The sequence below is a fragment of the Zootermopsis nevadensis genome, unplaced genomic scaffold, assembly GCF_977971745.1.
Source record: "Zootermopsis nevadensis isolate Lab colony 2312 unplaced genomic scaffold, Znev_1.0 Znev_ptg000022l, whole genome shotgun sequence".
NCBI classification, from domain to species: Eukaryota; Metazoa; Arthropoda; class Insecta; order Blattodea; family Termopsidae; genus Zootermopsis; species Zootermopsis nevadensis.
The window spans coordinates 12814942-12828810 of NW_028259154.1; the positions used below are offsets into that span (position 1 = coordinate 12814942).

Here is a 13869-nt window from a genome sequence, read left to right on the forward strand (position 1 = left end):
ACGCTGGCTCTTCAATAATACGTTATTGATTTCAGATGTGTCTCTGTGATGGAACTTTTATGAGAAATAACCTGTGACATGAAACACTGGTTGGAAGCGACATTCGAGGCAACTAAAGCAGTCCAGTCAGAATATAATACCGTTGAACACGTGGACAAATTAGGAAGTGCAGTAAAGATATTTTTTTCAACATTAAAGATTGTGTCCATCCTTTAACCAGCCAACTTATCTACAAAAAAACATGAAGATTTAAATGGAATTATTGAACTGATTCAATTACGTGGATGTAATATACCAACTTTTTAGAAGTGACAGTGCGAAGTGAATCTGACAAATTTTTAATAAAGTGTGACGTATTAGGAGGATCTATTTCTCTCCCACTTCCAGAATAACAGACGAAGGAATGCAATTACTTATTAAAAACCAAATGTTTTTAATAGAGCAAAATGTTTAAACCTATCTTTTTGTGTGGTAGACAAAGTGATAAAGGACAATGAAGACTAAGGTGATAAGAGAAATCAATTTAATTAATAATAGCGTCGGTGTTCTCAAAAGTGATATATAACCCCTCTTTCAAATCCCTGGAAGTGTTTGGATATAAACAGTATCTTTTATTGACACCACCATCTGAATAATGTTGCAACGATATATAATAATTTTTCACTGTATTATGGTAAAGTAATAACAAAAAGTTGTATTTTTCGTATGACCTACACGTTATGTTCAAATCTGCTATTAATGTACTCACTCCAAAAATGCATGTCCCCTCCCCACTCAGCATGTAAAATAAATAAATAGTTCTTATAATGTAGGTTTCCCCTCAGATAATTATATTGCGTAACAGCTTGTGTGGAAAGTGAATTAAATTTTGGTGCAAGTATGTTAAAATTCTGTGGTATTTTTCTTTTCGATTTACAACTGATATTTAATATTTTATTTACAGAACATTTAAATTATAAATATCTTTTTTAATATTGATACATAACTGTAAATGATTATTTTGATGCCCATTTTTATTAAGATTGCTATAAATTTGAATTATTCTGTAAATTTATAAAATCTTAATTTATTTTAATAGCGTCAAAAGTAAAGTGTCCTCACTTTGGGAACCCGAAATGTTCCATTCTTTAGTGAAGAAAGATTCTCTAACATATCTCATTCGGTTTTTTTTCAGTTTCAGTGTTAGCTTTTTTCCTATAGTTGATTTTACGAAAATGTTTTCCACTGCTAACAAATTAGCATTTAATGTTAATTTTTAAAGGGAATAAAGTGCATAACATTATTTAATAATTTGCTTCCCACATCCGTGAAATGTCACCTAATGTCAGCTACAACGATCTGTTAGGAAAATTTCCGAGAACGCAGATGCATCGTATGAACTTAATTCTGATGTTAAGACTGGAAGACAAAGACGTAGGCTAAAAGATTCTCAGACTGTTTATTTCTCTGCTGCTGAATTTAAAGATTTACACAGAGAAAAACAAACGTATTGAGAGGAAGTAATATCAGGACACAACTCCTTGCTTTCTTTTTGATCATTGTTTCGTAAGTATAAAGTCTGCAGAGAAAAAGTGATTTCGTCAGTTACATAACGTTACTAGATGTAAAAGAAATGTATATGAAAATTTAAATATTGAATTGTAAACAGTTTTGTTGGGAAATATATTATTAAATAATGGTTTCAATAATATAATATTTAATTCATGACAAAAAATATTAATAGTTTTAAGAATTTTTCTCCATTCGTAAAGAATTTTAAAATCGTGCTGAAAGTTGCCTGAAAAGTGTACATAGGTAAAATGAAACTTTGTCCAAGAAATTAATTTTTTTGCAGTTTAGCCCTCGGTTCAAGATTCATGTGAATGGTTTAATTCATGTTTCGTCTGCTATGGAAGTTGCCCACAATATCATACTCTTAATGGAATGTTATTCGTATTTATTTTAGTTCTTACGAAATCACAGTATGTGTGTAGTGATGAATTATCAGGTCAGTGTACCTGCAGAAAACCACCGTCATGGCAATGAATACTTTCAAGTGTAATTCACACACCCTGGTGTACGTAAATTTTCTAATATGCACCTTGTGTTAGATGTATTGAATAAGGCAAATCAAATACAGGAGGTCAGAAAGCTGGACTGTTCTTATTGCAATTTTTACGTACTACAGAAAGTAAACAAACATCTTTTCAAGTAATATGACGTTATTTAAAATTTTCTCCAAAGTACACTACCCAACTGAAAGGGTACCAGACACCCCACCCACGCACATTTATTCATCCCAGGCCACTATAACCTAACCAGTTGAGTCAGAATAGTTACAGGTCAGAATTTGCAAATGCAATCATTCGTCTCATTCTCGTCATTGTTGGTTACATTGGACTCTTCATTGTTTATTTTTGTCGTTCATCATAGATAATATCAAATTTTAGATATTCGTGTAAAGCACCAGGAGGGATATCTTCGGATTTGTATCTCCATGCTCCAATTTCAAAAAAAGATGTATATCATGTGCATCATTTCCAACCATCTCTTCTCTGTTTGCTCGCAATAGCGGAGATATCGTTATAACCGTGCTCGTTATAAATGTGTTCTGCTGTATAAGTTCATGAGACTCTTTGCAAGAGTATTTCCTGCACCAAACATCGCAGATTACGTTTTAATACAGTGTTTCTTGTTAAGCTATCTTCTGCTAAAACGTGGAGTTTCCCTATTCTTCTACAGCAAGGGCATTATTGTTGGCGTATTGGTGAGTTAGTTTTGATTACAAATTTGTTAATGATTTCCTTCTTTAGAGACACACTTCCATCAAGATTTTAATTTTTGATTTTCTCTGAGTCTGATTTATGAAGAAATAAATAACTTTCGCATTTCCAGAAAGCGAGATACCTGGAAAATATTTGCGCAATGCACTTTTTTCATAGATGTTCTGACGTGAAGAATCTCAGAGACTCGCCCGTTACGCAGTAGTATCAGATTTCTTGCTACATTCATCTATACTAGACTTGGAGGAGGTGCTCTGATGTCTTTTAGAAGAATTGAATTATTTGGAATCCTTCATTTTCAGTGTATTCTGCTGTCTACTTCCGATTGGAAGGTGAAATTATTTTCTATTTTCCGTAAATGTTCTTAAACTATAAAATTTAACGATGATTTAATGTTCCGAATTTCTGACCTATCCTGGTAATATGGATTAAAAGGTGCATTATCCGCTAATATTGTATTATTTTGTCAACTTTCTTCTCTATTAAGCTCACTGTTATATCACCACTGATTAATCGTAACGGAGTATAATTTTTCGTTATTTCTTGCAAACAAGTGTGACAGGTTTAGTTAATGTAATATATTTTAATTTACTTTTCAATGTAATTAATTTACAAGTAGGTTTTAATTGCATTACTGAAATGTATTTGAAACTGAGTGACCAAGTAATTTTTGAGTTTAAGATTACGCAGTCTTGATTTTATACTGTGATGCTAGTTTCTAAAGCCAAAATTCAAAAAGGTAATATTCTGTGAAAAATTAATTTTTAAATAGACAGAGCTTAATATTTAAGTAGCTCCATAATAAGGCAAAAGGCAGAGTAATATAATTACAGGTAGACATATTTATTTCAAAACAGTTTTCTTCATAGATGCGTGAACAGAAGTTGTGTATAAATTAAATAAGGAACATTTTGTGGTTTTAACATCACAGCTCAATATTGATGCTAAAGTGAAAAGTGCTAATGGAATGCTTATACAGTGTGTAATATATTCCGTAAAACAGATCATTTGTAATAGCCAATGTCTGTGTTTATTTGGGTACAGGTTATCTGAAATATGTTTACTTCCAGGCCTTTGATTTTATTGTAAATTTTTTTATATATTTTTATCATTGTTCAACTTTTAACTTTAGTTTTGACTGCGTACATGTTACCAATTTCTTGCAAACAAATGTCTTACTGTTAAGACAATTGTCTCCTTACTAGAGTCTATGTCCATCATACAATGCATAAAACTGAAACGTTAACTACAGCTTCAATTTTGTATCCAAAGTTTCTTAGTTTTTAAATGGTAGATAAAGGAAATTTCTTTAATTAAAATTACAAATTTTAGTTTTATTTTTTGTAATGTTACCTACACAGATTAAATTCAGATAATTGTACCTTTGTTTATGCATTAGAAGTACACAATCAATAAAATCATTTTTCGTACACTTTTAACGAAGGATGTAAAAACATCAAATTCCAAATACCACATTTATGTTAGTCTACAAATGTGAAATATTAAACGGTTATTATTTCCTAATCAGTATAATAATATTTTCTGCTATTATATTTTTTGTGAATGGGGTGTAAGTTCTTATGTAAATATAAATACGATTAATTTCAATTGTAACATAAATTAAATAAAATCCATTTCGTATAAGTAATTGGTATTATTAATGTATTTAAATTACAATATCACTCCTTACGAATAGTTCCTATGGTCAATGATTAATTTCCAGAACTATTTTCTCGGCCTAAAGACGCGACAGACGGACAGAATATACCAATCCTAATACTGATCTAAGCGGGTATATCAAATGTAAATCACAGTATTAACCATGTCCAACAGTGTTCCAATTATGAATAAAACACTGTGACAAAACTTTAAAGATTCCTCACACCTCTCTCCACATCACGCACCTGTCACACAAACTCACACTGAAACCCGCATGTCACATCTCACTTCACATATCCACTCGTACATCACATGTCACCACATGCCAAATACATCACTAGCCATCTCCTCAACGCTCCTCTCATAAGATAAATTACAACTCAAAATTCTTCATCTCTTTTTACATCGCTACCATTCTCACCTCTCCTGTCATCACCTTACCCATGTTTAACTGATATCTCAATTACATCTGTTATCTTCAACTCATCCTCACCACAACTAACATTTAAACTCGTATTACCTAACCTCACTTTACATAAACCGTTGGTACTTCAGGTCACCTTACGTCACATAAAATTATCTTCCCATCTAACACAACTAACCTACTGCAACATAATCTCATCTCAAATGAATAGATCTCTCCAAATAACTCAAACCTCAACTAACATTAGCTAACTGAACATTATATCGCCTCAACTTATCTCAATAAACATCACTTTTCAGAGGAACTCACCTAACCTAACTTAACTACCACTATCCATATAAACTCAGCTCATATAACATAAATTTTGTTGGCATAAATTAAACTAACCTAACATTTAAAACAAAATCAACTACAAAAAAAATCCGCACAACAATAACAGACACATTTATTCCTAACGCTCAATTGGCACACATCCACGCACACCACAATCATCACAACGCGCTCCGCCGTCGATCGATCTGCGATTAACCCTCTCTTTAAAATTTCTGACACATCTCCCTTTCTTTTACAAACTCGTCCATATGACACGCATCTGCACTGATCAAAAATCACCATCAAACCTAACAACCAAAAATTCACTCGTCGCAACTCAAATCGCATTACACTTCACACACCGTATGACATTTAAAAAAAGAACTTTAGCCACTTACCCTAGAACACCATTTATCTCACTTCACACGTTTAACATAACGTAAAATAGATTACTGAGTCTTAGAACTCATAACTCTCAATAGACGTTACCTCTGAACTCAGCCACTCAATGTGTACCTCAGTTACAAATACAGACATAGCATCTTCTCAATGATGGACGCCTTAAGAAGCAATGCTATAGCAAATGACTATGGCGAATATCTAGCAAGTAAAGTAAGTGAACATAAAAGCGTCCGAAAACAATAGGTGAAGAAACGCATAGAAGCGAATATACAGGCAGAAAGTAACTTGCCCCAAGTCTTGAGAAGTCACTTGTCCCAGGTCTTGAGAAGTTCTTGTCCCAAGACTTGAGAAGTCCCTTGTCCCAAGTCTTGAGAAGTTCTTGTCCAAAGTCTTGAGAAGTCACTTGTCCCAAGACTTGAGAAGTCACATGTCCCAAGTCTTGAGAAGTTCTTGTCCCAAGTCTTGAGAAGTCACTTGTCCCAAGTCTTGAGAAGTTCTTGTCCCAAGACTTGAGAAGTCCCTTGTCCCAAGTCTTGAGAAGTTCTTGTCCAAAGTCTTGAGAAGTCACTTGTCCCAAGTCATGAGAAGTTCTTGTCCCAAGTCTTGAGAAGTCACTTGTCCCAAGTCTTGAGAAGTTCTTGTCCCAAGTCTTGAGAAGTCACTTGTCCCAAGTATTAAGAAGTTTTTGTCCCAAATCTTGAGAAGTTCTTGTAACAAGTCTTGAGAGATCACATAACCCAAGTCTTGAGAAGTTCTTGTCCCAAGTCTTGAGAAGTCACTTGTCCCAAGTATTGAGAAGTTTTTGTCCGAAATCTTGAGAAGTTCTTGTCCCAAGTCTTGCGAAGTTCGTGTCCCAGGTATTGAGAAGTTCGTGTCAAAAGTCTTAAGAAGACACTTGTCCACAGTCTTGAGAAGTTCTTGTCCCAAGTCTTGAGAACGTCTTGTCCTAAGTATTGAGAAGTTCTTGTCAAAAGAATTGAGAAGTTCTTGTCCCAAGTCTTGAGAAGTTCTTGTCAAAAGTCTTGAGAAGTTCTTGTCCCAAGTCTTCACAAGTTCTTGTACCAAGTCTTGAGAAGTTCTTGTTACAAGTCTTGAGAAGTCACTTCTCCCAAGTCTTGAGAAGTTCGTGTCCCAAGACTTAAGAAGTTCGTTTCCCAAGTCTTGAAAAGTTCTTGTCCCAAGTCTTGAGAAGACACTTGTCCCAAGTCTTGAGAAGTCACTTGTCCCAGGTCTTGACATGTCACTTGTCCCAAGTGTTGAGAAGTTCTTGTACGAAGTCTTGAGAAGTTCGTGTCCCAAAACCTGAGAAGTCACTTGTCCCAAGTCTTGAGAAGTTCTTGTCCCAAGTCTTAAGAAGTCACTTGCCCCAAGTCTTGAGAAGTTCTTGTCCCAAGACTTGAAAAGTTCTCGTCCCAAGTCTTGAGAAGATCTCGTCCCAAGTCGTGAGAATTCACTTGAACCAAAGCCTTGAGAAGTTCTTGTCCCAAGACTTGAGAAGTCACTTGTCCCAAGTCTTGAGAAGTTCTTGTGACAAGTCTTGAGAAGTCACTTATCCGAAGTCTTAAGAAGTCACTTGTCCCAAGCCTTGAGAAGTCACTTGTCCCAAGATTTGAGAAGGTCTTGTCCCAAGTATTGAGAAGTTCGTTTCCCAAGTCTTGAGAAGTCAATTGTCCCAAGTGTTTAAAAGATCTTGTCCCCAGTCTTGAGAAGTCAATTGTCCCAAGTCTTGAGAAGTTCTTACCCTAAGACTTGAGAAGTTCTGGTCCCAAGTCTTGACTTCTCAAGACTTGGGACAAGTGACTTCTCAAGGCTTGGGACAAGAACTTTTCAAGACTTGGGACAAGAACTTCTCAAGACTTAGGAAAAGAACTTCTCAAGACTTGGGACAAGTATCATTACGAGACTTGGGACGAGAACGTCTCGAGACTTGGGACGAGAAATTCTCAAGTATTGGGGCGAGAACTTCTCAAGACTTGCCACAAGAACTTCTCAAGACTTGGGACTAGTAACTTCTCAAGGCTTGGGACAAGTGACATCTCAAGACCTGGGACAAGTGACTTCTCAAGACTTGGGACACGAACTCCTCAAGACTTGGGACACGAACTTCTCAAGACTTGGGACATGTGACTTCCCAAGACTTGGGAAAAATGACTTTTCAAGACTTGGGACAATTGACTTCTCAAGACTTGGGACAAGTGACTTCCCAAAACTTAAGACAAGAACTTCTCAAGACTTGGGACATGTGACTTCTCAAGGCTTGGGTCAAGTGACTAATAAAGTCTTGGGACAAGTGACTTCTCAAGATTTGGAATACGAACTTCTCAAGACTTGGGACACGAACTTCTCAAGACTTTGGACAAGTGACTTCTCAAGGCTTGGGACAAGTGTCTTCTCAATACTTGGGACAAGTGACTTCTCAAGAATTGGGACATGAAATTCTCAAGACTTAGGACAAGTGACTTCTCAAGACTTGGGACAAGAACTTCTCAAGACTTGAGACAAGAACTTCTCAAGACTTGGGATAAGTGACTTGTCAAGAATTGGTACAAGAACTTCTGAAGACTTCGGACAAGTTACTTCTCAAGAATTGGGACAAGTGACTACTCAAGACTTGGGACAAGAACTTCTCAAGACTTGGGACAAGTGACTTCTCAAGACTTGGGACATGAACTTCTCAAGACTTGGGACAAGTGACCTCAGAAGTCTTGGGACAAGTGACTTCTCAAGACTTGGGTCAAGAGACTTCTCAAGACTTGGGACAAGTGACTTCTCAAGACTTGAAACACGAAATTCTCAAGACTTGGGACACGAAGTTCTCAAGACTTGGGACAAGTGACTTCTCAAGGCTTGGGACAAGTGACTTTTCAATACTTGGGACAAGTGACTTCTCAAGACTTCGGACAAGTACCTTCTCAAGACTTGGGACAAGAACTTCTCAAGACTTGGGACAAGTGAATTCTCAAGACTTGGGACAAGAACTTCTCAAGATTTGGTACAAGAACTTCTCAAGACTTGGGACAAGAATTTCTCAAGATTTGGAACAAGTGACTTCTGAAAACTTGGGACGATGACTTCTCAAGACTTGGGACAAGAACTTCTCAAGACTTGGGAAAAGAACTTCTCAAGACTTGGGACAAGTAACTTCTCAAGACTTGGGACAAGAACTTCTCAAGAATTGGGACGAGTAACTTTTCAAGACTTTGGACAAGGACTACTCAAGACTTGGGACAAGTGACTTCTCAAGACTTGGGAAAAGAACTTCTCAAGACTTGGGACGAGGGACTTCTTAAGACTTGGGACAAGTGACTTCTCAAGACTTGGGACAAGAACTTCTCAAGACTTGGGACAAGTGACTTCTCAAGACTGGGACATGAACTTCTCAAGACTTGGGACAAGAACTTCTCAAGACTTGGGACAAGTGATCTCTCAAGACTTGGGACAAGTGAATTCTCAAGACTTGGGTCAAGAGACTTCACAAGACTTGGGACAAGTGACTTCTCAAAACTTGGGACAAGAACTTCTCAAGACTTGGGACAAGTATTATCTCAAGACTTGGGAAGATAACGTCTCGAGACTTGGGACAAGAACTTCTCAAGACTTGGGACTAGTAACTTCTGAAGGCTTGGGACAAGTGGCATCTCAAGACCTGGGACAAGTGACTTCTCAAGACTTGGGACACGAACTCCTCAAGACTTGGGACCCGAACTTCTCAACACGTGGGACATGTGACTTCTCAAGACTTGGGAAAAATTACTTCTCAAGACTTTGTATAAGTGACTTCAAAAGACTTGGGACGAGTGACTACCCAAGACTTGGGACAAGTGACTTCTCAAGATTTGGAACACAAACTTCTCAAGACTTGGGACACGAACTTCTCAAGACTTTGGACAAGTGACTTATCAAGGCTGGGACAAGTGACTTCTCAATACTTGGGACAAGTGACTTCTCAAGACTTGGGACATGAACTTCTCAAGACTTAGGACAAGTGACATCTCAAGACTTGGGACAAGTGACTTCTCAAGACTTGGGACAAGTGAATTCCCAAGACTTGGGACAAGAACTTCTCAAAACTTGGGACATGTGACTTCTCAAGGCTTGGGTCAAGTGACTTCTCAAGACTTGGGACAAGTGACTTCTGAAGATTTGGAACACGAACTTCTCAAGACTTGGGACACGAACTTCTCAAGACTTTGGACAAGTGACTTCTCAAGTATTGGGACAAGTGACTTCTCAATACTTGGGACAAGTGACTTCTCAAGACTTGGGACATGAACTTCTCAAGACTTAGGACAAGTGACATCTCAAGACTTGGGACAAGAACTTCTCAAGACTTGAGACAAGAACTTTCCAAGACTTGGGATAAGTGACTTGTCAAGACTTGGTACAAGAACTTCTGAAGACTTCGGACAAGTTACTTCTCAAGAACTGGGACTAGTGACTTCTCAAGACTTGGGACAAGAACTTCTAAACACTTGGGACAAGTGACTTCTCAAGACTTGGGACATGAACTTCTCAAGACTTGGGACAAGAAATTCTCAAGACTTGGGACAAGTGACTTCTCAAGACTTTGGACAAGTGACTTCTCAAGACTTGGGTCAAGAGACTTCTCAAGACTTGGGACAAGTGACTTCTCAAGACTTGGAACACGAAATTCTCAAGACTTGGTACACGAAGTTTTCAAGACTTGGGACAAGTGACTTCTCAAGGCTTGGGACAAGTGACTTTTCAATACTTGGGACAAGTGACTTCTCGGGATTTGGGACAAGAACTTATCAAGACTTGGGACGAGTGACTTCTCAAGGCTTGGGTCGAGTGACTTCTCAAGTCTGGGACAAGAAATTCTCAAGACTTGGGACAAGAACTTCTCAAGACTTGGGACAAGAACTTCTCAAGACTTGGGACAAGAAATTCTCAAGACTTGGGACAAGAACTTCTCAAGACTTCGGACAAGAACTTCTCAAGATTTGGGAAAAGAACTTCTCAAGACTTGGGACGAGTGACTTCTCAAGACTTGGGACAAGAACTTCTCAAGACTTGGGACAAGAACTTTTCAAGACTTGGGACAAGTGCTTTCTCAAGACTTGGGACAAGAAATTCTCAAGACTTGGGACAAGTGACTTCTCAAGTCTTGGGACGAGTGACTTCTCAAGACTTGGGACCAGTGATATCTCAAGACTTGGGACAAGAACTTCTCAAGACTTTGGACAAGAACTTCTCAAGACTTGCGACAAGTGACTTCTCAAGACTCGGGACAAGAAATTCTCAAGACTTGGGACAAGTGACTTCTCAAGACTTGGGACAAGTGACTTCTCAAGACTTGGGACAAGCACTTCTCAAGACTTGGGACAAGAACTTCTCAAGACTTGAGACAAGAACTTCTCAAGACTTCGGACGAGTGACTTCTCAAGACTTCGGACGACTGACATCTCAAGTCTTGGGACAAGAACTTCTCAAGACTTGGGACAAGTGACTTCTCAAGACTTGGGACAACTTCTCAAGACTTGGGACGAGTAACTACTCAAGACTTGGGACGAGTGACTTCTCAAGACTTGGGACGAGTGACTTCTCAAGACTTGGGACAAGAACTTCTGAAGACTTGGGAAGAGTGACTTCTCAAGTCTTGGGACAATTGACTTCTCAAGTCTTGGGACAAGTGACTTCTCAAGACTTGGGACAAGAACTTCTGAAGACATGGGACGAGTGACTTCTCAAGACTTGGGACAAGAACTTCTCAAGACTTGGGACAAGAACTTCTCAAGACTTCGGACAAGAACTTCTCAAGACTTGGGAAGAGTGACTTCTCAAGGCTTATGACGACTGACTTCTCAAGACTTGGGACAAGAACTTTCAAGACTTGGGACGAGTGACTTCTCAAGACTTGGGACAAGAACTTCTCAAGGCTTGGGACAAGAACATCTCAAGACTTGAGACAAGTGACTTCTCAAGACTTGGTTCAAGAACTTCTCATGTCTTGGGACGAGTGACTTCTCAAGACTTGGGACGAGTGACTTCTCAAGACTTGGGACTAGTGACTTCTCAAGACTTGGAACAAGAACTTCTCAAGACTTGGGACGAGTGACTTCTCAAGACTTGGGACGAGTGACTTCTCAAGACTAGGGACAAGAACTTCTCAAGACTTGGGACAAGAACTTCTCAAGACTTGGGACAAGAAATTCTCAAGACTTGGGACAAGAACTTCTCAAGACTTGGGACAAGAACTTCTCAAGACTTGGGACAAGTGACTTCTCAAGACTTGGGACAAGTGATTTCTCAAGACTTGGGACAAGAACATCTCAAGACTTGGGACGAGTGAATTCTCAAGACTTGGGACAAGAACTACTCAAGACTTGGGACAAGAACTTCTCAAGACTTGGGACGAGTGACTTCTCAAGACTTGGGACGAGTGACTTCTCAAGACTTGGGACGAGTGACTTCTCAAGACTTGGGACAAGAACTTCTCAAGACTTGGGACAAGTGACTTCTCAAGACTTGGGATAAGAACTTCTCCAGACTTGGGACAAGTGACTTCTCAAGACTTGGGACGAGTGACTTCTCAAGACTTCGGACAAGTACTTCTCAAGACTTGGGACAAGAACTTCTCAAGACTTGGGACAAGAAATTCTCAAGACTTGGGACGAGTGACTTCTCAAGACCTTGGACGACTGACTTCTCAAGACTTGGGACAAGAAATTCTCAAGACTTGGACAAGAACTTCTCAAGACTTGGCACAAGTGAATTCTCAAGACTTGGGACAAGAACTTCTCAAGACTTGGGACAAGAACTTCTCAAGACTTGGGACAAGTGACTTCTCAAGACTTGGGACAAGAACTTCTCAAGTCTTGGGACGAGTGACTTCTCAAGACTTGGGACGACTGACTTCTCAAGACTTGGGACGAGTGACTTCTCAAGACTTGGGACAAGATGTTCTCAAGACTTGGGACGAGTGACTTCTCAAGACTTGAGACGAGTGACTTCTCAAGACTTGGGACAAGAACTTCTCAAGACTTGGGACAAGAAATTCTCAAGACTTGGGACAAGAACTTCTCAAGACTTGGGACAAGAACTTCTCAAGACTTGAGACAAGAACTTCTCAAGACTTGGGACAAGAACTTCTCAAGACTTGGGACAAGAAATTCTCAAGATTTGGGACGAGTGACTTCTCAAGACTTGGGACGAGTGACTTCTCAAGACTTGGGACGAGTGACTTCTCAAGATTTGGAACAAGAACTTCTCAAGACTTGGGACAAGAACTTCTCAAGACTTGGGACAAGTGATTTCTCAAGACTTGGGACAAGAACATCTCAAGACTTGGGACGAGTGAATTCTCAAGACTTGGGACAAGAACTTCTCAAGACTTGGGACAAGAACTTCTCAAGACTTGGGACGAGTGACTTCTCAAGACTTGGGACGAGTGACTTCTCAAGACTTGGGACGAGTGACTTCTCAAGACTTGGGACAAGAACTTCTCAAGACTTGGGACAAGTGACTTCTCAAGACTTGGGATAAGAACTTCTCCAGACTTGGGACAAGTGACTTCTCAAGACTTGGGACGAGTGACTTCTCAAGACTTCGGACAAGTACTTCTCAAGACTTGGGACAAGAACTTCTCAAGACTTGGGACAAGAAATTCTCAAGACTTGGGACGAGTGACTTCTCAAGACCTTGGACGACTGACTTCTCAAGACTTGGGACAAGAAATTCTCAAGACTTGGACAAGAACTTCTCAAGACTTGGCACAAGTGAATTCTCAAGACTTGGGACAAGAACTTCTCAAGACTTGGGACAAGAACGTCTCAAGACTTGGGACAAGAACTTCTCAAGACTTGGGACAAGAACTTCTCAAGATTTGGGACAAGAACTTCTCAAGATTTGGGACGAGTGACTTCTCAAGACATGGGACGAGTGACTTCTCAAGACTTGGGACAAGAACTTCTCAAGACTTGGGACAAGAACTTCTCAAGACTTGGGACATGTCACTTCTCAAGACTTGGGACAAGAACGTCTCAAGACTTGGGACAAGAACTTCTCAAGACTTGGGACAAGAACTTCTCAAGATTTGGGACAAGAACTTCTCTAGACTTGGGACGAGTGACTTCTCAAGACTTGGGACGAGTGACTTCTCAAGACTTGGGACGAGTGACTTCTCAAGATTTAAAACAAGAACTTCTCAAGACTTGGGACAAGTGACTTCTCAAGACTTTGGACGAGTGACTTCTCAAGACTTGGGACGAGTGACTTCTCAAGACTTGAGAAGATCTTGTCCCAAGTCTTGAAAAATCATTCGTCTTCTCAAGACTTGGGACAAGTGAC

At 39.1% G+C, this 13869-nt stretch overlaps 1 protein-coding gene across 3 annotated transcripts in view; it reads left to right on the plus strand.

Moving 5' to 3' along the window:
* Positions 1 to 4410, plus strand: part of LOC110832657 (lachesin) — a 509136-nt gene extending 504726 nt beyond the window's left edge. For all 3 annotated transcript variants that reach the window (XM_087353324.1, XM_022069833.2, XM_022069832.2), the window contains one exon: positions 36 to 4410. The gene's annotated coding sequence lies outside the window, so the exon portion shown is untranslated. The remainder of the gene's footprint in view (positions 1 to 35) is intronic.
* Positions 4411 to 13869: the final 9459 nt, after the last annotated feature.